General features: G+C 46.9%; 1 long non-coding RNA gene across 6 annotated transcripts in view; it reads right to left on the reverse strand.

Annotated features, from left to right (window-relative positions):
• LOC140846127 (uncharacterized) overlaps positions 1-26734 on the reverse strand; it is a 149967-nt gene that overhangs the window by 82812 nt on the left and 40421 nt on the right. For all 6 annotated transcript variants that reach the window (XR_012125034.1, XR_012125035.1, XR_012125036.1 and 3 more), the window contains exon 2: positions 23734-23925. This is a non-coding gene — a long non-coding RNA (uncharacterized lncRNA). The remainder of the gene's footprint in view (positions 1-23733; positions 23926-26734) is intronic.

A 26734-nucleotide genomic window follows, 5' to 3' on the forward strand; every position in this document is an offset into this window, starting at 1 on the left:
TCAATAAATATATTGGAAAAATATTTGCAGATTTGCAACAACTTGAAAACACATTTCTTTTCTCTAGCTAACTTTATTATAAGAATACAGTATATAATACATAACATACAAATATGTTAATCAACTATGTCATCTCTAAGGCTTCCAGACAACAGTAGGCTATCAGTAGTTAAATTTTGGGGGAGTCAGAAGTTACACAAAAAGTGGATTTTTGACTGCATGGGAGACAGCACCCCTAACCCCCACATTATTCAAGGGTCAATTATAATTTTAAATTTTCTTGTAACAACCTTAAAAATAATTTTAATTATATATTTTATTTATATTAAATGTTATCTAAAACTGATCATTTGACATGTAATCAGTATAAGAAAGTATTAGTGAAACAGCTTACATTCTTTTCTCTGTCCAGGTCTTCAGACTCCGAGATGCAGGTTATACTTCCAGCACATCTCAATCTGGACAACCCACATTTCAAGGATTTAATAACAACACGTGTCTAGTGGCTACTGTATTGGACAGCACAGCCCCAGAGGATGGGAGGAAAGGGAAAGGAGATGGGAGAGAAGGACTCAGGGCACATCAGGGGTGACCATGTTGGGACAATACAGGAAGAGCACAGAGCTGCCATCAGAGAAGTGGGTTCTAGACAAAGCCTTGCCTGGCTCAGAGCAGGACCTAAAAAGAGGTAAACTCTTGACCTCACCCTTTTCACTGCAAAATGGGGGTGGCAGTGCCTGTCCTTCACTGGCCCAAAGTCTATGTAGGACACTGTTTCCAGATTGTGGGGATTCTGCAGAACAGAAAGAAACCTGGAGAGAATCTCCAGGTGATAATGCTCGGCTGCTCAGAGCTCTAATGGGGGCATCTCTATGCTCACAAAGAGCTTCCCAGGGGGCCAGCCAGGCAAGCAGGGCTCTATCCTGACTCCAAAGCCACATGCATGATCTGGCCTTATATGGGAAGGGTGCTCTGCTGTCGCTGTGAATCAAGGAAATGCAGGCAGATAAAATTAGTGCAGCTTGCATTCTTCAACAAACTAGAGAAAATCATCCTAAAATTCATACGGAACCACAAAAGATCTCAAACAGCCAAAGCAATCCTGAGAAGGAAGAATAAAGCAGGGGGAATTACATTCCCCAACTTCAAGCTCTACTACAAAGCCACAGTAATCAAGACAATTTGGTACTGGCACAAGAACAGACCCATACACCAATGGAACAGACTAGAGAGCCCTGATATAAACCCAGCCATATATGGTCAATTAATATATGATAAAGGAGCCATGGACATACAATGGGGAAATGACAGCCTCTTCAACAGCTGGTGTTGGCAAAACTGGACAGCTACATGCAAGAATGAAACTGGATTGTTGTTTAACCCAATATACAAAAGTAAACTCAAAATGGATTAAAGACTTGAATATAAGTCATGAAACCATAAAACTCTTAGAAGACAACATAGGCAAACATCTCCTGAATATAAGCATGAGCAACTTCTTCCTGAACCCGTCTCCTTGAGAAAGGGAAACAAAAGCAGAAACGAACTCATGGGACTACATCAAACTAAAAAGGTTTTGTAAGGCAAAGGACATCATCAACAAAACAAAAAGGCATCCTACAGTATGGGAGAATACATTTGTAAATGACATATCTGACAAGGGGTTAACATAAAAATACATAAAGAACTTACACACCTCAGCACCAAAAAAGCAAATAACCCGATTAACAAAAGTGGATATGAAGAGACAGTTCTCCAAAGAAATTCAGATGGCCAACAGACACATGAAAAGATGCTCCACATCATTAATCATCAGGGAAATGCAAATTAAAACCACAATGAGATACCACCTCACACCAGTAAGGATGGCCAGCATCAAAAAGACTAAGAACAACAAATGTTGGTGAGGATGTGGAGAAAGGGGAGCCCTCCTACATTGCTGGTGGGAATGTAAGCTAGTTCAACCATTGTAGAAAGCAATATGGAGGTTCCTCAAAAAAACTAAAAATAAAAATACCATTTGGCCCCGGAATCCCACTCCTTGGAATATACCCAAAGAATACAACTTCTCAGATTCAAAAAGACATATGTACCCCTATGTTCATCGCAGCACTTTTTACAACAGCCAAGATATGGAAACAACCTAAGTGTCCATCTATAGATGAATGGATAAAGAAGATGTGGTACATATATACAATGGAATACTATTCGGCCATAAGAAAGAAACAAATCCTTCCACTTGCAACAACATGGATGGAGCTGGAGGGCATTATGCTCAGTGACATAAGCCAGAGGGAGAAAGACAAATGCCAAATGATTTCCCTCATTTGTGGAGTATAACAATGAGGCAAAACTGAAGGAACAAAATGGCAGCAGACTCAGAGACTCCAAGAATGAACTAGTGGTTGCCAAAGGGAAGGGGTGTGGGAGGGCGGGTGGGGAGGGAGGGAGATGGGGATTGAGGGGTATTATGTTTGGTACACATGGTGTGGGGGATCACGGGGAGAACAGTGTATCACAGAGAAGGGACACAGTGGATCTCTGGCAACTTGCGGCACTGATGGACAGTGACTGCACTGGGGTATGGGTGGGGACTTGATGATATGGGTGAATGTAGTAACCACATTGTTTTTTCATGTGAAACCTTCATAAGAGTGTATATCAATCATACCTTAATAAAAAATTTAAGAAAAAAAATTAGTGCTGTTCACCCCTCCCAAGCTGCCAGGGGAGCTATTTTGAGGCCATCTTCTCATACTTTGCTCTGACTTTTCCCACTGCTTCAAGAACTGAGTCACCAGAGAGGCAGGTTCTGGTGAGCAAACCAGATCCTGGATCTCTGCGGCCCAGTAGGGAGCTGGGGGAGGGATGCTTTGCAGAAAACAGGGGCAGGTGGAGGGCACAAGATTTGGAATACCAGCCTGGGCTGACAAAGCCCTGAATGCTACACATAATCTGTTACCCACATTTTAAGAAAGGAGAAGAATAAACAGACAAAGTCAGGCTAGGCAACCTGACAATATAACCCAGAAAATCCCTAGGCCAAGGTCTGGGTCTTCCAATGCCTGGGCCTGGATGCCCCCAAACAGATGCCTTGTGAACCAACTACCCGTTCCTGACTCCTTCTTGGGGCATTATAGGGTACAGTGCCCAGCCCAGCCTCCAGAAAGCCACACACACAGCTCAGGGCCTAGCTCTCTGCAGGGACAGTGAACCTGCCACCAGTGCGCCAGTGGCTACCAGAGGCCGTCTTGCCTCAGAAATACCCCACAGAGCCCAGGCTGGGGTTCTCACAGTCCCCACACTACTGGAGATGACTCCCATAAGTCCTCCAAACCCAAGCCAGGAACCAACTACCCTCAAGCACTGGAAGGGCCACTTTTTAGGCTAAAAAAAAAGCCTTAAGCATGAGCTAGAAAGTGGCTCTGCTGACCATGCCACCTCCCCCAACCTCTGACTGGAGATCTGAGACCTGTCTTTACAGCCACATGATCCCCAAATGAGGGTCCTGGCAGAAGAGACCACTGGGAGTCCCTGATGGCCCTCCCACATCACCTCGTGGTTGAGTCCTCCTTGCTGGGGGATATAACACCTATCTGTTCCCAAACTATTTTGTCTCCTACTTAGTCCCAAGGGCATATGGGTAAGGACCACTCCCACCCTCCCTTCCCCAGCCAGAAACAAGCCCATCACTCCAGGCAGACCCTGATGCCTGCTGTCCCTCACCATCACCTCCACAGTGCTGGGAGATGTATGTGCCTGGGTACGTCCCTATGTCACATGTTCCTCTCAAGGTGCCAGGCCCGCACTTGGCATACCTGGTACCCTATGCTGCTTCTCTGCTGCAGGAGGAAAGTGCCAGCAGGACAACCTCTACTCATCCTTCAGGGTTCAGTCTACACATCACCTCCTCCAGGAAAACCTTCTCCAACTGGATCAAGTGCCTCTCCTCTGAGTTTCCCCTCGCACACATTCCCCATCCCAGTATTTATTACCCCCACCAAGCTGGGAGGTGACTTGGCATCTTCCTATGGTCTGTAGCTGGCACACAGTTGGCACTCCATAAATTCTGGTTCACAGGATGAGTGTGCTTCTTAACAAACCCAGCCAACCACATGGCCCACGGCACTCACACACACAAATACTCACAAACTCAGCAAACATACGCTCCTGAATCATTACCGCCAAGATCCTGCTGAGTCTTTGAAGTTCAAGTGAAATGCTGGGCCCAGCTCCCCAGGCCTCAAATGGGGCCCAGTAGGCAGAGACAGAACCCCTGCCAGTACGATTGTCTTGCCCTCTCCAGCCCACCCCAAGAAATCTACATGGTAGTTTTATGAGAAAAAGAAGCCAACAAAGGCAGCAGCTGACTCCCTTGACAGCCAGACCCCCAGAGAGTTTAAATGGAATTAAAATAATCTCACTTTGTTGCCCTAACCACAGACAGTCAGGAGGGAACAGCCTGCTAACTGCTCCTTTGAAGAAGTAAAGACGCTTGTACCCAAAGGCTATTTGTCCTCCATAAATGGGATTTCAGAAACAGAGCTGACTGGGGAGGCAGTGGCCTCGAGAGTCTAAGCTTGTATTATACAGTAGACACATACTCTAAAATAAATAGCGATTAAAAGGGAAGCCATGAATGACAGCAGAGCTCCAGACCCTCCAAGGCCTTCATGCAAATGTCTCGCTGCTCTCAGCATTGGAAATTGGAGCCAAACTGGAACCATTTCTCCAATTTTCAAAAAATGTTGCCACCTAACTGCTTTGAGGGTCTATGCTCGGTTCCAGGTGGTGTGACTGTGTCGGAGGCACGGAGGCCCGTGAGCAGGTGCCAGCCCCACTGATCCACCGAGGAGGCCTAAATGCACGCTCACAGCTCCCATCCTGGGGTCTCAGTGTGGCGTCCCTGGGCCCAGGAGGCCGTCCTCATCCACCATCCGGCCTTGGCATTCCCTTCCGCAGCACTCACCACACCCTGTGCCAAGACCTGTTTCCTCCTCCTGTCCCCAGGAGGCTGGGACCTGCCGGGGTCAGGTACCCTGCCCCACACTGGCCGAGCTGTCAGTAGGATTTGCTGAAGGGCAGTCTGCGGGAAAAACGCACTCAAAGAGGATAGCCGGGGAGAAGGGGGAAGCCCCGGCGCCAGAAACCTGCGCAGTCAGCCAGGCTTGGCTTGCGAAGTGTGGCTCCTGTTTGTTGTTAGCATCACTGACGGCTGCAATGTCAGCCCCTGACCAAAGACTCCAACCACCGTTGGAACAATCATCTGTCACTTTCAGAGGAAACAAGCTTAGATTCTTTTCTTCTTTTTTTTTTCAACTGAAGTTCATACGTTATTCTGATTTTTTTAGTCTGCACCTGATGGCCTTTTCCTGTTCCAGTTCCCCTCCAGGACATCACACTGCATTTAGTGGTCTCCTTAGTCTCCCCTCGGCTGTGAGGGTTTCTCTGGCTTTCCTCATTTTTCACAACCAGGGCAAGTTTTAAGGGGTAATGGTTAGTGCCACACGACTGGAGTGTGTCTGATGTTTCTCTCACAATTAGACTGGGGTTGTGGGCTTTAGGGAGGAAGACCAGAAATAAAGTGTCACTCCCATATTCAGAGTACATGCTATCCACATGTTTGATCACCACTGATGTGGACCCTGGCCACCTGGCTGAGGAAAAGAAGGTTTTCCTGGATCTTTCCACTGAAATCTTCCCCCTGCCCTAAAAGGCCAGATCAAAAGCCACCTCCTCCTAGAAGCCTTCCTAGATTACACACACACACACACAATGGGTTCCCCTCAGTATGCCTCCAAATAAGCAGGTGTCCATGACCCTGCCCCCTCATTTTGCTTGGAGGCTCTGTGAGGGTAGTGACCTAATGTCCAGTCATATCTAGTCCATTAAAAAAAAAGTTTAAAAATCAACCACTCTATGCTGAGCGGCTCACAGGAACTACCTAGCTGGAACCCAATGAGGGAGATTGCTTGTTATTGCCAGTCTACATGAAGAAGGGCTCAGGAATAAATGCAGCAAGTAGCTGGCAGAGCTGGGGTCCCAGCTGGTCAGCTTGCAGTCTGTTCCCTGATCCCTCCACTCCCCTCTACTCCATCACATGTGAGTACCTAAGGCTTTCAGAATAGCCTCAACAACAGACCAAGCTGCTGTAATGAAGGCAGGAATGGCAGGTGGGCTGAGAGGAGGGCTGCAGTCTTCAACAACAGCACCAAAGATAGGACCCTGGCCCAGTCCAACCTTGGCCCAGCTCTGCCCTAGCAAGTGTGGACCTTGCCACCAAGCATGCCCCTATCCCCTATCAACAGCCACCAAGCCCTTCATTTTTGACATCTGGAGATGGGGAGGCATGGCTATGCATCCAACATGCTGCATCAGCAGCAAGCTGAATGATGTACGTGGAGCTGGAACAGCTCCCATAAATTTTGTTTTATTAAATTTTAAACTTTAATAAAACAATGACATATTTCAAGTGTCAGCCCTGGGCACCCCCATCCCCATGACCCCACCATCCTCGGGCTCACCAAGACCTCTCTCACTAGCAGGGTATTTAGAGCATCAGAGGCTTTCCTGGGGTGCTGACATCTGATCCTCAGGACCCTGGGCAGGGGAACAGAAGACAGGGGCCAGGTGAGATGGCTTTAGCAGGTCCAGGCCCAGGCCCAGGCCCAGGAGGGTATGCAGGCTGGGCACAACTGAGGCAACCAACATAAGGTTTCCAATTCTCCAAGACAAGAGAGCAAGCTGGCATTGTCAGTTCTGGTTGGCATGGGGCTCCAGTCCCTCAGGGCCCAGAGTTAACAGTGGCATTAAGATCCAGGATCCCCAGTTTCTGAGCCAAGGCTCAGACAAAAGACTTGGGGCATTAGGGACACTGTAGTTGATTCCCCATTGGCCACACCTCCCATGCTGATGATCAGGGCACCTCTTTCCCAAGCAGCTTCCAAGGGATCCCTGTCTGCTCCCTCCCCTCCACCCTGCTGCCAGCCCCAGACCTAGCAGCCAGTCTATCAAAGGAGCTTTCTCAAAGTGACCTCTAATCAAGATACTTGCAACCTTACAAACCAACTTGGGCTCTGGTCTGGGAAGATGTCACAGGAATCCCCACAACAGCTCTTTTCAGCAGAAGGAGAGAGCAAGGGGATCCCCCACTCAAGGAGGGAACGGTGGCCTCCCACTTCCCGTGACACACAGCAACCGCTTCCTGATGCCACTTCCTAACCCCCAAGCCGACCTCTCACCACTCACTGGACTGCATGGCTTCTAAAATCAGACATCTGCAGAAACGTTTAGGAAAACTTTACAAAGCAAACTGGAGACTATGTATGCAGAGCTGAGGTTCATGTCTAAGAAGCCTGCCAAGTTTCTTAACACCCTACCCAACATGCCCCAGCCACACACTGTCTATGAAACCCCTGCCAAGCTCCATAGAACGTCAAACTCCACAGCTCCTTTCAAAGATGAGCTCTAACCATAATCATATTTTTCCAGTCCAGAAATCTTGTTGGGAAGGTGGGAGGGAAGAGAGAAAGAAAGAGATCTGCTCATCTGAGAACTAATCGTTGTCCCTCCCGCCAACGGCCCCCCCATCAAACTTATAAAGCTTTCCCTGTGAAGCAGCCTCCAGGCCCTAGACTAATAAAGCACCCATGCAATCCAGGGGGGACCCACAAATCCTAGGATTTGGTGTCAGACTTCAAGGGACCCAGGATTGCCGGCTCTCCTGGGCAGTACCCACTTCCCCCTCCTCACTTTCAGACCAAACCTGTTTTCTTCAATTCTCAATTCCCTTCAAGGGTAAATATGTTTCCTTAAAATGAAGAAATGTTTTCTCTACTGTTTTCTGCACCAAAGGGTGAGAATGTTTTACACTGGGGAGAAGAGTGAGGGAAATTGTTCAATTAGTTTGAAGACTAAGCCCACCAAACCCCCTCCTTCATAATTGAAAGTAATGAACTTTAATAAAAAACCAGCACAGCCCCTTCAGCGTCAGATGAGATGTCACTGAAACTCATTTGAGCGCCGTCTTTCAAGGCTCCTTCCTCAGGGCATTGCAGCGCGTGAGAGACGAGGAGGAGGAGGAGAGGTTAATAGTCCTGACTCCCCCCTAATCAGCCTCATCTGGAAGAGGATTCTGGGACGGGAGGCCTTCCTGCCCACCAAGCCATCCTCAGGACCTGCAGAGCCCGAATCAGGGCTCTGCCTCCATCCTCCCACCAGCAGGGCATTCCACACGCACACACAGATACACACATTCACAGCTACACACACAGACACAGAGAACACACAGATATACACCAGATATGCACACAGACATGCACACAGGCAATGCACAGCAGGCTTGGGGAAGTCGGCGCACTGACTGAAGAGCCCCTCCCTGCCAGCACCCTCTCTGGGGCAGCAAGTGTCCTTCAATCAGCTGACAGGAAGACCGTGATCGTCCCCAGCCTCAGAATGCTCAGCCCAGCCCAGGACCTCAGAGGCATTTCAAGGAGAAAAATTCACTAGTTCATTCCTTGAACTGCTCCCTTTTTTCCTTCTAAGCACCCGTGGGGCCATCACTGCAGTACAACTTAACAGAAACTTCCAGCATCTTCCACCCAAACAACTGCTCCCCCAGATTTCCTTAGTCTTCTTTTCAGTGTTTTTATTACAAAAGTAATGGATGCTCATTATAGAAACTTCTGAAAATATAGATAAGCAATAAGAAGAAAATGAAAATATCGCATAACATCACCACTCAGAAATCACATTAACATTTTGGTTTACAGCCTACATGTTTTTTCTGGGTATATCAAGACAGGTTTTTTGTTTTTGTGAGGGGTCTTTTCCTAAAGAAATATGGGATGAGATGCGTCCCTATCACCTCACATTCTGGGTCACACAGGCTCCAAACCTCTGTCTCTCCTCTCCCCTCAAACCCACACTGGGCACTCACTAGATGTGGCTTCCCTTCATCTGTCCCCATAGGGAAAATGGAAGTTCCCATGGCCAGGACCCGCACCTGACCCTAATCCACTTGCCCACTGCTCACATTCAATGATGTAATAGGTCTGCGTAGACCAATGCTTACAAACATGTTTGCAATGAGCCATTATTGTCTGTGCTGCTATATAAAGACCCCTGCTTAGTACTCTGCGTGGCTGCGGAGGCGGGGGCTGAGGGGGACTGTGGACTTGCCGGATGCAGATGTGATTCTAGCGCTCAACCTGCCACCATGAGAATAGAGCCTGGTATAACATCTTCTCCCTGCAACTCTCCATTGTCATTATTCAGTCTCACCAAGCCCAGAGTGAACCTGTGCAGAGCTGAGATCCCCCTCCAGTGTGACAATCCCATTCTCTGCATTCCCATGGCTGCGTCCAGACCCCCACCCCTGAGGCTGGACTCTCTTCCTCACTGATCTGGCCTTGTAAACCCAGAGACAAGGACCAGGGGAAGTTCACTAGTTTGGCCAAACATGTGTTTACACTGTGACTGTATCTGGGCAGAGTTCACAGGTAAACATCAGTGGATATATCTATCCCAGGGATTGGTTAAATTATGGCACATTCCAACAGAGGAACGCTACACAGCCATGAACAAGTCATGCTGTGGGGGGGGGAGTGCTTCAGGCATGGAGAAATGTTTAAAAAGAAGTGTTCAAAATAACATATACCATAAAGTCTCAGTCTGATGAGACATTATACTTAGAAATACACACATATACCTATAACAATGAAGTGGCAGGTACCAGTAAGTTCATACAAATTTCCACATACTTTAAATTTCATTCTCTTGCTTCCCTGGATTTTTTAACACTTTTCTATATTGAAGATTTTTACTTTTGGAAATTTTCGTTTTAAGAAACCTATAGTTTTGAGATTTTTTAAAGGCCTAGAGCATGGTTCTCAGATTTTATCATGCATCAGAATCACCACAGCCTGCTGGGCCCCAGCCCCAGAGTTTCTGGTTCAGAGGTCTGGGGTAGAAGAGCTGATAAGTTTCCTCTCCTACAAGTCCCAGGTGATATGCTGCTGGTTCAGAGATCACGCCTTCCACTGGCCTAGAGGTTCCCAGCAGATGGCATGAAGGAAAAAGGCCACCGCAGCATCAGTTGCTGAATTAATGAGGGGGACGTCCCCTCCCTACAGTCAGAAGATGCTGACCTCCCAGGGACCCCTGAGCTTTGTCCCTCTCTCACCTGCCCCCCAAAAAGAAGGAGGTGCCTAAGATGTGCAATAAACAGCACCCCACTGACTTGTGTCCTCTCCTTTCCCAAAACAGGCCCTCCAAGGGCCATGACTGCCAGGCCTGTGGGATACTGCCAGGCTGAGGTCTGAGACCTCACGGAAACCCCACAGAGACCTCCAAGCAGAAAACAGGTGTCCACACACAATCCTCCCAACCACACATGGCTTTTCACCCTGTGGCCCCATGTTGCCAAGACACCCTTCATCTTTAAGCCCATCCCTTCGTTCCTTACTTCACTCATTCATTCAAAAAGGTATCCACCTTGTGCTCAGTCCACCACCCCAGCTAGCAGGATAGATAGACAATAAACCAAACACAGTGGTATAAGGTGGCCCACAATGGGTCTGAGGTGCACATGGGCACACAAAAGAAGGGCATCAAGATAAGGTCTGAAGGCGGCAGGAGTGTTCAACTAACAGGCTTCATAACATCAAGACAGCAAAATAGTTAAGAATTGTCAGCTCTGACCACGCACATTGCTGATTCAAGTCTTATCTCTCTTTTACAAGCCTAACCTCTCTGGACATCAGTTACACCATCTGTAAGGTGGAGGTGGTACACAGTTTCCAGAGGGTCCCAATGATCTCCACCTCCTGTACTCACACCCCTGTATAATCCCCTTCCCCTGAATGTGGATGCATCTGGGTTTTCAATTAATGGGATATGGCAGAAGTTACAGGATGTCACTTCTGAGATGAAGCAATGGAAGGACCCTATCGAGCTCTTCCTTCCTCCCTCCCCACCCCTCCTTTCCTCTCTCTCTTTCTCACTAACCCCTCACTCTGGGGAAAACAAGATGCCATGTTGTGAGCTGCCAGTGGAGAACTGAGGCCTCCAGCCAACATCCAGTGATCCCGAGGGCTTCCAACCAACATGTCAATGCACTGGGAAGTGGGCCCACCCCAGTCGAGCCTTGAGATGAATACAGCCCCAGTGAACACCTTAACAGCAATCTCATGAGAGACCCTGACCTGGAACAACTAAGCTAAGCTTTTCCCAGATTCCTAACCCACAGAAACTGTGCAATATTTGCTTATTTAAATTGCAATCTATTACACATCAATAGATAACTGATGTGGTGTGGACAGCAATTGCACCTGACTATGGAGTTGATGTACATAGTTGTACCACATAGACTAATGCAGGTAGAGCTCTTAGCACAGAGTATGCACATGGTAAGTGCTTATAAATGTTATTAACTATAATGAGAATACAGAATATCTGCTTTCTGATGGGTGCCCCCAAAGGAGTAGGCATGAGGAATAAGTTTAGGCACACAGCAAGCTGCAAGGAGAGAGAGTCAGGGGTGCATATATTAGTTTCTTTTTGCTGCTATAACAAATTGCTGTATATTTAGTGGCTTAAAACAACACTAGTTTATTACCTTACAGCTTGGGAAGTCAGAAGCCAAAAGCAGACTATACAAGGCTAACAGCAACGTGTGAGCAGAGCTGCACTCCTTTACGAGGCTCTAGAGTCGAATCATTCCAAGCTGTGTCCAGCCTCTGGAGGCTGCCTGCACTCCTTGGCTTACGGTGCATCGCTCCAAACTCAGCTTCAGTTATAGCATCTCCTTCTCTGACTTGGGAACTCCTGCCACGCTCTTAAAAGGACCCTTGTGATTTTATTGGGCCCGCTTGGATAATCTGGGACACCCTCCCTAACTCAGCATCCTTATCTTAACCACATCTGCAAAGTCCCTTTTGCCATGTAAGAAAACGTACTCCCAGGTTCCAGGGATTCGGACTTGGCCTACCACAGAAGGGGGTCCCCGTTATTCTATGAATCTCCTCTTCCCCAGGCAAAGCTGCCACAGTCCCAGTAGCCTTTCCTCCCACCTAGGATTTCACTCCCCACTCCTCTCAACACCCACATGGCCCTGTCACCTGATTCTTTAAAAATAAGGTTGAAATGGAAAATCTTAACACCGTATTCCTACAAGACTGAATTTAATAAGTGAAGACTTCAGTTCTCACACATTTTGAAACACTTCAGGAAAACAAACATTTCCTCCCCTCCCCTGCTAACACCGTTATCAGCATGAAACTCCTTCCTCTTCCAGTGGCTGCAAAGGTGCTCACATGGGAAAAGGCAAAATTATTCAGTGCGGCGTTAACTGTCATTTAATATTTGATCAATTAGCATTCTTTGATCTACGTCCAAACAGTAGGATGTCCCTACTCTGCAGCTGGATGTAGGCTTGCTGTTTCAGCGTGTGTGTGTGTGTGTGTGTGTGTGTGTGTGTGTGTGTACAAAGAGAGAAAGAGGCTCACATACATGACCTGCATCTGAAACACATCAGAAACACAAGCCGCCTGTGCTGCAGAGAGGAGAGGTCCCCATGGAGCCTGAAGGGAGAAGGAGCTCACAAGATGGCAGAGAGAACATGGGCCTGGGCATCCTCACTCTAGCCCAGCATGCTCCTGACCGTCCTGTGCCACTGCCACCCCGCCGTGGCTTTGGGCAGCACCACACCTGGTACACAGCACATAAGCAGCACATGATCAAAGGAAGAAATGATTCAGACTTGGGGGCTTCCGTGAACCTCCTCTTCCAGAGCCCCCCATGGCTTTGGCCTTGATAGCAGGCTTTGGCCTCCCCTCCAGCCAACAGGGACTATAGAGGAGCTTAAGACGGTGTGTGAAATGCTCTTTGTCCTAAAGCGGGCCTTAATCACCCTCACACGGATCGTCTTCTGCTTTGTCAATTTGTTACTTGCAGAGACTGGATCCCCTGAATGTTTGGTTTCTGAAATGGGAATACTGCAAAAAGACACCTCCTCACTCATTAGGAAGAAGCTTGGACATGACACAGACACACACATGTGCACACGTGCAGACACACACTCCTCAGGGGTCTCTCCAGCCAAGCACAGCCCATCCTGGGAGCTCAGAGCCAGGAACTTGCCTAAAAGAGGCCCCCACATGGCGCCCCCAGCTCCAGTTCAAAGATCCTGGCAGCAGTGGGCACGACACTTGGGGAGGGGGCTTCCGACTAGATGTGGCCTGGGACACACCCACATTTCAGTCCCTTCTTCCTCCCCTAATTTCTGAACACCACCACAGCTTAGCAAACCAAAAGTGTTCCTTCATTACCAGATGCGACTGTCAGTGTCTGCACCCTTCCCACTGTGAAGTGACTTCTGTGTCCATTTACTCATCTCAAACTGTGAGAGAACCAACACTTTTGCTGGTTAGGCATTATTAAACACAATCATCAGCCACCTCCTGCATCTGTCATTGATTGAGATAAATGACGCTATTTTTTTTTTCTGTTAAAAAAAATCTATGCGTAATGAAGTCTCTTTCATGGCACCATCTCAACAGCAGAGATAAATGAGAAACAATTTCTTAGTATCCATTATTTTAAATTACAGATATCAACTCTGATGCTGTTTTCAAGGTTTATTGAATTTTCATAGACTATCATCAGCTTCTACATTCTACACATGTAATAGAAACCTGAACTCAGAGAAATTTTATGGCCTCCTTTTAAAGCATCAATGAGAAAGGCCCCATTCCCCAAGAAACCTTTCAGAAAGTTCCAGGCTTTCTTGGCCAGACCTGGAGACAAAAGTGGAGGAAGAAAAGAAATCAGCAGAAGGAACGTAAGAGCAGAGGAGGAGGGAACAGCAAGAGAGGTCCTGGACAAGTGTCTGCTTTCCTCTGCGGTACAGGGAGCTCTGCTCCCTGGCACAGAAGCCCGTTCCTCTCCTTCTGGTCTGCCTCCAACTGAGCGGGACTAAGGCTGGGCCTTGGTGCCTGGCTGCCCAGCTCTTCCCAGGCCACCGGATCCCCTTCTGGACAATAAATCCTACAGACAATCAGGGCTCAATTGCAGCCATGAGTAAACGCTTAGTGAGAAGGCAATTGATGCAATGACACCCTCACAGAAGTCCCACCACCCTCCTGGACAAGTCCCTCTGGGCTCAGGAGACCTTCTTGCTGCCTGCCACAGCTGACTGGGCGCAGGCCAAGCATTCTGCATTTTGACCCCCAGGTGTCACTGGCAGACCAGGAGAAGCTGGCACATAAGCTCATGGATCACCAAGGAAGGTGGTCACAGAGAAATTAGTGCTATCTCTGTGCAGGGACACTGAAGCCCGGAGAGGTTAGGCTGTCCCAGTGGGGGCACACAGCAGGAACACTAGCAACAAACTGGATCTCAAATAAATGGAATGGGGTTGAGAAGGGCCAGACTGAAGTGTCCAAACTGCTGAAGTCCGCAGAGCCCTTTGGGGTGGGGTGGCGGGTGTCTGCATGTATGCATAAGTACACGTATGCATCTGTACACACATGTGTGGGTGAGCTCTTCCATTTAAAGGACATTTACTGAGCAACCAGTATGTGCGGGACCCTAAGGCAGCCCTGGGGATTCAGCAGTAAAGCACACAGTGCTAGTTCCCACAAAGCTTACGGTCTGGGAGGGAGATGAATAGTAAGCAAGCGACTTAACAAGAAAACATGTCGGAGAGCTAGCAGGAGACTAGGCACAGTCCAACGGGTCCCCCGAGGACGCCCCCTTCTTATGAAGGTACGGGCAATAACCACCTCTAGGCCTGAAGGGCCAAAGGGAGAAGGAAGTTCCTGGAACACTGGACGGGTGCCTGCATGGAGACGGCCACCAACAGGGGCTGAGGCCCGCAGCAAAGGGACACACCCAAGTCACCGAGACCCCTCAGGGAGGAGCCAGAAGAATCTAACGCCAATCTCCCTTTCCTTCCACCCTCCCGTCTCCTGCCTGTGCCCCAGTGAATGAACGTGACAGGAAGCCAGAGGCCGCTGAGGCCCATGCAGGTGGGCTTCCTGCACAGAGAGGGGCAGGACATGAAGAGGACATCTGAGGGACAAGTGGACAACGTGTGGCACCTTCTCTGTAAAGGCCAATTGTTACTTGTGCTAAGGAAGCATAGGTATGATGAAAAGAGGAACGGGAAGGTCCTTCTGAAGAGCGACATCTGTGAGGAGTGAGGAGGAGAAGGGGGGAGGCCAGCGCCACAGAAGCCGAGCAGGGTGTGTGCAGAAGCCCAGAGCATGGCAGGAGGCTGGGTGCACAGCCATGGCGCTGCAGGCCCAGGACAACGAGGTCAGAGAGCGGTCATCATGCAAAAAGCAACCGGAATCTGCTGACAGATTTCAGCAGAGTGACAATAGAGGAATAACACCCATGAAGACAGGAACAGTAGACAAAGAGCATCAAAATCTGAGAAGCTGGAAATCAGATGGACAACTAGTACTGACCTAGCAGACCAGACAGAACCAAGCCTAAGCTGGCAGCAGGGAAGGCTGAAAGCCACGGACTTGCACCTCCTCGGCCCTGCACGCACAGGCTCTGGGATCGGAGGCCTCAGGTACCTCTGCAAGTGGGGATGAAGGTGATGCTTATGCAGAAAGACTGCCTGAAAATCTATAAAAGCATTTCAACCCCTAGCGCTCTCCCCTGCCTCACACAGGTGGGCGCTGCGCCCTCTCCGCACACATGTGGAGGGCATGGACACTGTCACCCAGGCAAAAATTGTTCTCCGTTTGCTCTCGCTCCTCAGAGCTGATCACTGAGCATTACTCCCTCCTCTTTGCAAGCTCCCTTGCTCACTGGAGCTCCTTACACGTTCCCTTGCATGGTAAAAGGTGCCTGTTTTTCTTTATTCTCTCCCCAAACAGACATACCATCCTGGGTACTTTTCTGATTCAGCTCCAGGAGGGAAATTACCTACATTGGTATTAAGGAGATGCAGGGCACTCAGGTCACATCTGAAAGCAAGAGCAGAGTCCAATCATTGCCCTCTGACCTCTGCCCCTCAAAGAAACAGTTCACACTGCACACAGGCTGGGCCAGGCCGGGCCCTCTCTCCACACCTAATGCTGCCCAGCCCTGGAACTGTGGGAGTCCAGAATGTCTGTGGCAGGCTCTGGAGGGTATATGGGAACTGAGTGAAGAGACTCACCCAGATGCAGCATGAGTAAGAGGTAGTGGAGGCTGCACAGGCCCAGAGGCTGGACCCCAGGCTCCATCCCTGACTGAGGGGGCAAGATGGGCCCATGAGCAGCCCCTGGCCCCGCCAGGAGACTGATTAGACCCCATGTATTGCTCCTCCTCCCAGAATAAGGTTTGGGGTCCCTTCCATTGTCTGTAAGGCAAGAGGCCAGCCCTCCTCCTGGCTTCAAGCTTTGGGGGCTGTCCCCCAAGGAGTTCTTGAACTCTCTCGGCCAGCCAGCAGGGGATAACCATAGCCTCACTCACAGGTCTCTGAAGTCCTGCCCTCACCTACACTTCACCCCATCTGGGCACACCCTGCATCGCTCCCTTAGCAGAAAAGCAAAGGAACAGCAAGTGCCCCCCTCACTCTGACATCGCAGGCCCTCGTAATCTGGCCCCAAAGGCAACGCACTCCCTTCTTGCACCCCACACTCCTGACATTCTGGGCACCCCAACATTGCATATTTCTACCTCTGGGCCTTAGCGCCTGCCACTGCATCACCAGATAGCTGAGCCTTGTCTCCTTCTGCCCATGGCCTCAAAAGGTGGCCCGGGCACACAGAGAAGGGCTTCCTGGGTGGCCCTGTTTAGCCCACTTCTCCTGAAGTTTAACCACCTGGGTTATCCAGGATTGCTGGGGCCCTTCGGCATGTCAGGCACTGTGCTGGGTACTGAGGTATTGACAGCAGAAACCAGATACCAGCTCCCGCTCCTCATGGAGCCACCAGTCTAACAGGGAAGCTGATGGTTGAGCAGAACCAGGCCAGGGGCTTACTTAGTGCCGCCCCTCACTCTGCCTGTCCTGTGGAGGGCGCCACCACTTCCACCCACAGACACTCTGCCAGGTCCCCCAGCTTCCTGGACCTGGAAGAGAGGATACCTGGGGCCCAGCAGGCTGCAGCCCAGCCCCAGGCTCTTTGCCAGCTTGGGCTCTGGCAGATGTATACGTGTGTGGTGCCTGTGTTTTCGAAGAATTTCTTTCAACTTTGCAAAATAATGAAGTCTCCAACATAAAAATAGAGAGCCCATAGGCTGCAATCTGCTATTATATTTTTACTGGGACCCTCTGTTGAGCAAGAGTATAATCTTTAAGATAATATAAGTGCTAATAATATTTTCCAGGGAAGCATTTCTCACTGTTACAAACACAAACTGCTATTAGGGGGTACATTTGTTAGCATTGATGAGACATAGATTACCCGGCTTCCACAACAGGATGGGAGAAGGTTGATTTTTTTTCCCCTCAAAGCTGTTCAGCCTCTGAAAAAATTAGCATAATGTGCTGAACATTCTACAAAATTCTAAGTTAGTCTTAAAAACTCCTTTGTGATTCCTCTCCCATTAAAGAGTTTAAATATCTTTATTCTCTTTTAATAGAGCAATTCATCAACGTATTCCTCTTAAAGGTAAGTAATATAGATAGATTAGACAGGGGGATACATTACATGAAGAGGAGTACCTCCATCAGAATTAACATGCTAATACCATACCTGGCACTTAGTAGGTTCTTAATAAGTGGATATTACGTTAGTTGATTGATTGTAATCCCCTAATATTTATAAAATAAGGCTTTTCATATCATTTCAAAGTTTTAAAAGTAAGAAATGCTTAATCATTTTTTGCCATTTAGTTTTTAATTTGGGCAGATTCTGAGGCTTAGGTGGATGGCTTTCCTCCCAGATGGGGATTGCAGACTTAGACAGAGCGCCCCCTACTGCCCGAGCCTCACTTCACTCATCAGCTCCCAGACCACCCAGAAAACATCACAAAGAAGCCCAGAAAATGGCGCTTTTTATCGTGAGGCATTCAACCAGCCTCCAGTGAGCCCCTACTATGTGTGTGCCAGGCCCTGGGGACACAGAAAAGCTAGAACACAGCCTTGCTCTGAGATGTTCAGTCTACAAGAGGCATGACCAGGGAGGCAGAGCTAGATGGGCTGACGCCCGCCCCAGGAAAGGTCACAGGAGACAAGCCCACCCCAGCTGCAGCCCCCCGACCCTGAAACTGTCCTTCCCAGCAGGTGACTCTCCTTCATCCACCAGGACACCTTCACACATGCCCAGCATGGCCAGCAGGTCTCTCGGGGTCCTGACCTCTACAGGACAGTGAGGATGGCTGTCACTCAGGTGTCAGGCACTGGCCGCTAAAGCCTCACCAGGTGCAGGAAAACTCACAATGAGCGAAGGCTTCACTAGGCACCCAGCTCAGGGCTGTGCTGCATATGGCAAACAGGTTGTATTCCCAAGTCAGTGGAGATGCAATTAAGCTATTGATCCTCTTGCAAAATGGGCATTGATAAATCAATACAGAGCTGATGCTGTAGATAAACAGTGCACGTCATCAGGAGGCACGGCATGTGTAAATGATTCGATACAGATGGGTATCAAGGGAAATTCTGCCTCAGTATGGCCAGGAAAGCCAAACACTGCTAGAATATGTAGCGGCGGCTTTGCTCTAATTTATTGCTGCTCTCTCATTCATTCAACAAGTACAGACTGAGCACCTTTCTTGAGCCTCTGGCTGTGTACTGGGCCTGGGAACACAGGGACAAATGAGCTCCCTCTGCTGCCATACCCCAGGAGCTCATGATCCAGGGCAGAGCTGGTGGAATATTCCTCCCTGCCTTCTGGGAGACAGGGGACTTGAGTCAGGCCAGTCCTCTGCTGAGTACACTCAGGGCCAGTCCCTGGGCTGCGCACACGACACACATACCACTCAGCCTCCTGATAGCCACTGAGGTTCCTGGTCCAGTTTTGCTACTGAGAAAACTAAGGCTTGTCTGAGGCTAAGTGGGTATACAGCTAGTACACAGCATAGAGGGCAATTGAACCCAGGGCTACCAGCTCTAAAGCCTAAACTTTCTCTGGCCTGGTTTGTGTAACCAATATCTTAGATCTTGGCTGTTGCCAGGTAAGAGATCAGGAAACATACGTCAGACTGCTTCCACAACCACAGACCATCCTCCTACCCCAGGGAGCCAAGCAGCATTGAGCATATGAGAATGGATAGTCCCAAAGCAGCTGTACCTGACCTTGAAGGCACAAGTCTGACACCAACCCCTCTAAAGCAGGTGGACGGACCAGGAATGCAGTCCTAACACTGGGGGATGAGTCCCTAACTGCATCAACTCCGTCTCTCTTTCTAACAGAACCTGGTGTGGTCCAGGCATCCATACAGGTTACATGCACATAAAGCAATATGATACAGCTACAAAACATTATTAAGGATGCACTTTGTGGACCAAAATATTTTTTAGGTGAAAAAAAAGCAGTGCTAAAAAATTCTTAGAGTATGCGAACATTTGGGGAAAATGAAAGTGGAGTAGATAAAACTGCATGTTCGTATTTGCTTGTAATATGCCTTATTTCATAAAGAGATTCTGGAAGAATAAACAAGGAAAGTGCTATTAGTGAGGAGATAGTATTGGAGTAATAGGGAGACTTTCATTGCACGCCTTTTAAGTGTTTTAGATTTGCAAACTTGTATATGTAACACCTACTCAAACAGTTGGCTATGGTCTGATTGTTCGTGTCCTCCAAAATTCATATGTTGAAATAATAACCCCTCAAGTGATGGCATTTTGAGATGGGGCCTTTTGGCGGTGATTAGGCCACGAGGGCAGAGCGCTCATGAGAGAGGAGCCAGGGAGACCCCTTCCTCTTCAGCCACGTTAAGAAACAGCAGAAAGACAGCCATCTATGAACAAGAGAGCCCTCTCCAAACATGGAATCTGCTGGTGCCAAGATTCTGGACTTCCCAGCCTCCAGACCTGTGAGAAATAAATGTTTGCTGTTTCTAAGCCACCCAGTCAATGGTACTTTGTTACAGCAGCCCGAACAGTCTAAGACATAATTACACATTTCTAAAGAGAGTAAAACAATGAAAGGGTGCTGTCTTTCCTGCCTGTGGACACTTTTTGTGTATAAGGACAGGAAGGCTGGGTGAACCACATAGCCATTTTGTGACCATGAAAGCACTACAGTGGGTGGAAAAATGTAAACAACTTGTGCTCTCAGTGACATTTTTGAGCTGCTGAATTAACCAAATCTGGAGCTGCCGTACATCAGAGCTTCTCGTTAAGTGAGATAATTCCCTTCACACTTCGGCCACTTGAGTTGGGCTTTCTGTTTCTTACATACAACAGCATCCCAGCAAGGAAACAGGGCACAGGTAAAGGCCATTCTCGAGAGGACACATAACAAGCTGATGAGCTGTGTCTTTGGTCATGCTTCCACTGCAAAGAGTAAATGTAGGAGTTCAGGGTAAACAAAGAAGGCTGAACATACATACTTACCTCTGCTCCTCCCAGCAGAAATATGACAATAGCAATGAAGGTCTAACAGTGACAGAAACCACAAGGACAAAGAAAAGAAGAGATGACGGAAGACAAGTATCTCAACACCAGCCTGGAAGCTGAAAAGCAGAGAGACGGGCAAGAGACACCTGACTAGCAGATCAAAGAAGCTTGAAACTGAAGCCTGCACTTGGGTGAGCAAGCCCATTCAGGGCCCTGAAAGGCCCAGAAAATGAGGACGCTGCAAATGCCTCAGAGGCATAGGTGTGGCTAAAAGCAGGAAGACTTGTGGAAAATCCACATGAAAACTAGGAATCCTACCCTGACCTCCTTGCAAGATGAGCACCCTACCCTCACCATGAAAAAGGTTGAGAGGTCAACTCTCTGGAGAGTTCGGGTCAAAGAGGTTCTGAACTCAAGGAGGGCAAACACAGATGAGAATGGCCACATTAAAGCTGAGAGGCCTTATTAAAAACAAAGGGAATAAAGGTAAGTCCATATACTGAACAGTAAAGGTTTATGCTACCTTCTCCCTTTCAGCATCTGGGAAATTCTCAGTCAGACCTATACCCCTCCTCCAGGCACATAATGGGAGGATTTCTCTATGAGAAACTGACCACCCCTAGAGAAAAGACCTAGAGATACTAACACTGGGGAAACCCATATGGAAATAGCCAAGTGTCCCCTCAGCCCAACCACCCTATACTGAAGCCTGCTGGTCAGCAAGCCTCACCCACAGGGAGGTTCCCAGGCATGTCTGGTGCCTCACTCACATACATGTGGAAATAAAACCAGGCACTGGAGAAAAGTCTCTAACTGAAAGATTATGGCAAACAGGACATAAAAGAATTCCAAAGGAAAGAGAGATTGCAGGAGCAGAGGAAAAAATATACATAATGTATGTATTTTAATACATTCAGAAAAATTAGAAGATACTGTATTTCATGCAATAAGGACAAGGGGGCTATAAAAACAAACCGTCAGAAAACAAGAAAAAATCTCTTTGAAATTAAAAATATGACAGCAGTATTTTTTTAATAAATAGAATATTTGGAGTATGAAGTAGAAGATATCTCCATTAAAAAGAGATTTTAATTTAACTAGAGCAAATAATCCTAAAATTCATACGGAACCACAAAAGACCCTAAACAACCAAAGTAATCCTGAGAAAGAAGAACAAAGTTGGCGGTATTACGCTCCCTGAATTCATGCAATACTACAAAGCTACAGTAATCAAAACAGTATGGTACTGGCACAAGAACAGACCCATAGATCAATGGAACAGAATAGAGAGCCCAGAAATAAAACCATAGATATATGGTCAATTAATATATAACAAAGGAACCATGACTATACAATGGGGAAAAGACAGTCCTTTCAATATCAACAAAAGGTGTTGGAAAACTGGACAGCTACATGCAAGAGAATGAAACTGGATTACTGTCTAAACCCATACACAAAACTCAAAATGGATTAAAGACCTAAATGTAAGACATGAAACCATAAAACATAAAACTCTTAGAAGAAAACATAGGCAACAATCTCTCGAACATAACCATGAGCAATTTTTTTCTGGACACATCCTCCTGGGCAAGGGAAAATCAAAGATGAACAAGTGGGACTACATTAAACTAAAAAGCTTCTGTACAGCAAAAGACACCATCAACAGAACAAAAAGGTAAACTACAGTATGGGAGAATATATTTGCAAACAATTTATCTGATAAGAGGTTAGCATCCAAAATATATAAAGAACTCATATGCCTCAACACCAAAAAATAAATAACCCAATGAAAAAATGGGCAGAGGACCTGAACATTTTTCCAAAGAAGACATACAAACAACAAACAGGCACATGAAAAGATGCTCCACGTTGCCAATCATAAGGGAAATGCAAACCAAAACCACAATGAGATATACCTCACACTAGTCAGAATGACCACCATCCAAATGACAAGAAATGACAAGTGTTGGCAAGGATGTGGAGAAATGGGAGCCCCCCTACACTGTCAGTGGGAATGTAAAGTGGTGCAGCCACTATGGAAAGCAGTATGGAGATCAATCAAAAAACTAAAAATAGAAATAACATTTGATCCAGTAATTCCACTTCTAGGAATTTACCCAAAGAAAACAAAATCCCTGATTCGAAAAGATATGCGCACCCCTATGTTAATCGCCTCATTATTTACAATAGCCAAGATATAGAAGCAACAAAACATCCATCAGTAGATGAATGGATAAATAAGAAGTGGTACGTATACACAATGGAATATTAATCAACCATTAAAAAGGGAAGAAATCCTGTCATTTGTGACAACATGGATGGATCTAGAGGGTATTATGCCAAGTGAAATAAGCTAGGTGGAGAAAGACAAATACCACATGACTTCACTTATTTGTGAAATCTATAAACAAAACAAAATGAATAAAACAGCAGGAGACTTACAGACATGAAAAGTGACTGATGGTTAGCATGGGCGAGGGCTGGGCGTGGGTGGGGAGGGACAGTGAAGGGGATAAAACGGCACAAAAAGTCTCAATCGTAAGTTGGTCACGAGGATGGAAGTGCAGCATGGAGAACATAGCCAATGGTTCTGTAACATCTTCCTATGTTGACAGACAGTTACTGCACTAGTTGGGGTGAGGATTTAATAACGTGAATAACTGTTGAACCACTATGTTATGTGCTTGAAACCAATATAATATTGCCTATCAACTATACTTCAATTAAAAAAGAAAAAAATAGATCTTAAAAAGAAAATAAGATAAGAAAATACAAGGATTAATCTAAGAGGTCCATCATTCAGCTAATAGAAGTTACAGAAAAAGAAAATAAAGAAAACAGAAATACAATTATAAAAAAATACAAGAACTGCTCCAGAACTAAGAGGAATATATTCCAAGATCTTAAAAGATATTCCAAGTATATTCACCATGAATTGAACTTTAACTTTTTTTTTTATTTTTAAAATGATTCCGAGGAATAGCATCATATTCCATTTCCACAAAGAAGTGGAAAAAATCCTAAAAACTTCCAAAATAAATAAGCAGATCACACACAAACCTCAGAACCTGTTAGGGATCTGATGTCTCAGTAACAAGGAAAGCTAAAGACAATAGAACAATGCCTTCAAAATCCTGAGAGAAAATTATTTCCAATCTGGAGTCAGCCACACTATCAATCAAATGTGAGGTAAGAATAAAGAGAAACAAGGATCTCCAAACACTTACCTCTTAGTCACTCTTTCTCAGGAAGTTACTGGAGAAAGTGTTCTCCCAAAAGAAGGAAGAATCTAAGAGGATGATTTGGGATCCAGGGTACAGGGCATGTCCTAGAAGAAGGTGCTGGAAAGCTCTCAGCAGGTGTTGCTTACAGTCTGGACAGGACGTTCAGGCCACAGGCTGCAAGTCATTAAGAGCTGTCTGAAAAACAGGAAAAATAAGTCAATTGCAGGATAAGTTTGAAATATTCAGAGATTTCATGTCTGTCACAGAGTCTGGGAAATAATTTGCACATATAGAACAAAATAAAGGAGAGGCAGTTGCTAACTTCTGGGAAAACTAAAAGTTGTACAAGAAACTATAATCATAGTTATACAAGCAGTTCTCTGTGGATAACAGTTATACAATATAAAGATTGAATTAGCCCAATATGAAGCTTTAGCATTCTCAGAAGAATAGGGGAAGAGGAAGCTGGTGGCATGGGGCAGGAGAGGAGGCCGTGCAGGTAATAAAACGAAAAATCCCTTCCCTTCCATGAAAGAAAGTCAATAGGTCATACCTACCATGAAACAAAAATCAAGAAATAGCAGTTAAATCAACTAGTAAAGAAATATGGAGAAAATACCAGAAAAACAAGTTCACACATGGAAAGCAGCTGATTCCTGGGACTGGGAGCAGAGAAGACGGCAGGGCACTGCCATCTGTCAGTATAAGCCCACTCATTCTATCTGGGTTCTGGACTTACGTACAGAGAATCTGGATTTTTAAAATGCAAACAACAACAACAAAAAAAACCAGAAAGTGTCTTCTGACCTCCTGGCATATGGGCAAGTTCTTTGTCTACGCCCAGGAAACGGTCAGCCAGCTGAGACCCCGGCACCTGACCTCCAGGGTTTACAATCCAGCTGGGACACAAAACCAGGGAAGACAACAGGTTGTTTCAATGTTGCACAACAGTGCTCTGCAAATACCACTGGGCCCGCCCTCCTGCTCAGGGTTGCACACATTTCTCTAGGCTAGAGATCAAGAAGCTGGGCGGCCAGGACCAATGGGGTCGATTAAATTTTAATGGGTACTGCCAAACTGTCCTCCCCAAAGGCCCACCAGCAGTGGGCAAGAGTTCTTTCATCCCTTTTCCATTTTTGCCAAACTGTCAGGTGAAAAAGCTGCATCTTCTTGTTTTTAAATTTACATCTTCATGATCACTAATTGTCTTAGTCTTCTTGGGGTGCTAAAACAGAATTACCATAGACTGTGTGGCTTATAAACAGCAGACATTTCTAGAGGCTAGTAGTCCAAGATCAAGGTGCTGGCAGATTTGGTGCCTAGTGAGGGCCCACTGCCTGATTCATAAATGATTTGCTGTGTCCTATATGGTGGAAGGGGCAAGAGTGATTTCTAGGCTCTCTCTCATAAAGGCACTAATCTCATTCGTGGGAGCTCCACCCTCATGACCTAATCACCTCCCAAAGGCCCATCTCCAAATACCAGCACCTTGGGGATTAGATTTCAACATAAGGGTTTTGGGAGGACACATTCAGTCTATGGCAGTAGCATAAGTTTGGTAATAAATAAACTAGGGAATATACTGCAACATTTTAAAAGGGTAAGGTGTTGGCATGAAAATATTCAATGAAGTAAGCAGTTTGCAAACAATAAATACCAAATGATACAGAGATAGAACAGGGAAATGGGACAAAACTCATGCCATTGTACAACCTACCTAGCCTGCAAAAAAGGCCCATCCTATTTTTTAACTTAATCTACATGCTGTTCTTCCTCTTCTTCCAGACCCTTAATCAATTAACTTTGTAACCAGGACAGGAGATAGACCAACAAAGTGTAAATGAACCTATGTGGATAAAGAATGCTGAGATCCGTATCAACACATTCACCTAAATAACCCTATTCTTAAAATAAAACTTCAAAGGAATTATGAATCACCTGTAGACATCATGCCTTATGCTGACCCCTACCCCCAAAGCCCTATAAAGTCCCAAACCCTAAACCCTTAAGCATGCCTCCTCTCTGAGGTTGCCCGAACTCCCACCTGGGTGCGTACTGTTTTTTATCAAATAACCTTTCTTGTTGCATAAGCCAATTGCACTTGTCTCTGAACTCTTTTCCATGATAAAGATAAGAACCTCCACCTCTGGTGGTAAAATGTCTCTGTCACTTTGCCATGTCATTGAGCTTTCTAGTCGTACCACAGTCCTTTTCTCCCTCCCTGCTTTATTTCAGGCCAGTATATTTTTGTTTCTGAGGGGAGGCGAGGGGAGGTACTACTGAGCTTTCTGATTTGGGCTTGCAAGTCCCCGTCGCCTGAGTGACCCAGGCAGGACTACAGCTATACAGTCATGCTCTTCAGTGGCTTGTCCAAAATCTCCTGCCTTTGCCTTTGGGAAGCCCTCAGAACATAATCTCACTCCACCCAGTGCTCTGTGGCTCCCCCAAATCCTGGGGTGGTAGGGACTTAGTTCCCATGCCGTGCAGATTCAAGCAGACACTGTACAGCAGGTCACCCTGGCTTCAGCAAGTGGTGAGGGATCTGCCTTAGGCTGAGCAGGAGTCCAAGGAGCTTCCCTTTCCTCCCTCTGGTCTTCCCTGCTCTCTACTTCCTGCATGGCTGCTGCCATTCGCTGCTACTCTGTGTTAATGGATTCCTCCCTTGTCTCCAGTCCTCTGACCTGTTGGAGAATTCTTTCTCAATCAGTCAAGAACCCTTCCTGTCCAGGTTGAAGTTTCACCTAGTGTGCAGGGAGAGACCTCCTCAGATGCAGCTGCCCGACAACAATACTATTTATGTTCAAAAATGCACACACAAAAAAAAACCTTTACATATTTGAAAATTCATGAGGAAGTCTGAAAGCAGACACACCAAACAGGAACGGTGGTCTTTGCTTGGGAGGGGAGGCGGTATTCTCAAGGGGACTTGCACTCTGTCCAGGAGGCCAGGATCCTGCCTGCCTGCTTCTAAGTCCCGCTGTGTAGCCTCCAGCAAGTGCCTCCA

The sequence above is a fragment of the Manis javanica genome, chromosome 14, assembly GCF_040802235.1.
Source record: "Manis javanica isolate MJ-LG chromosome 14, MJ_LKY, whole genome shotgun sequence".
Taxonomy (NCBI): domain Eukaryota; kingdom Metazoa; phylum Chordata; class Mammalia; order Pholidota; family Manidae; genus Manis; species Manis javanica.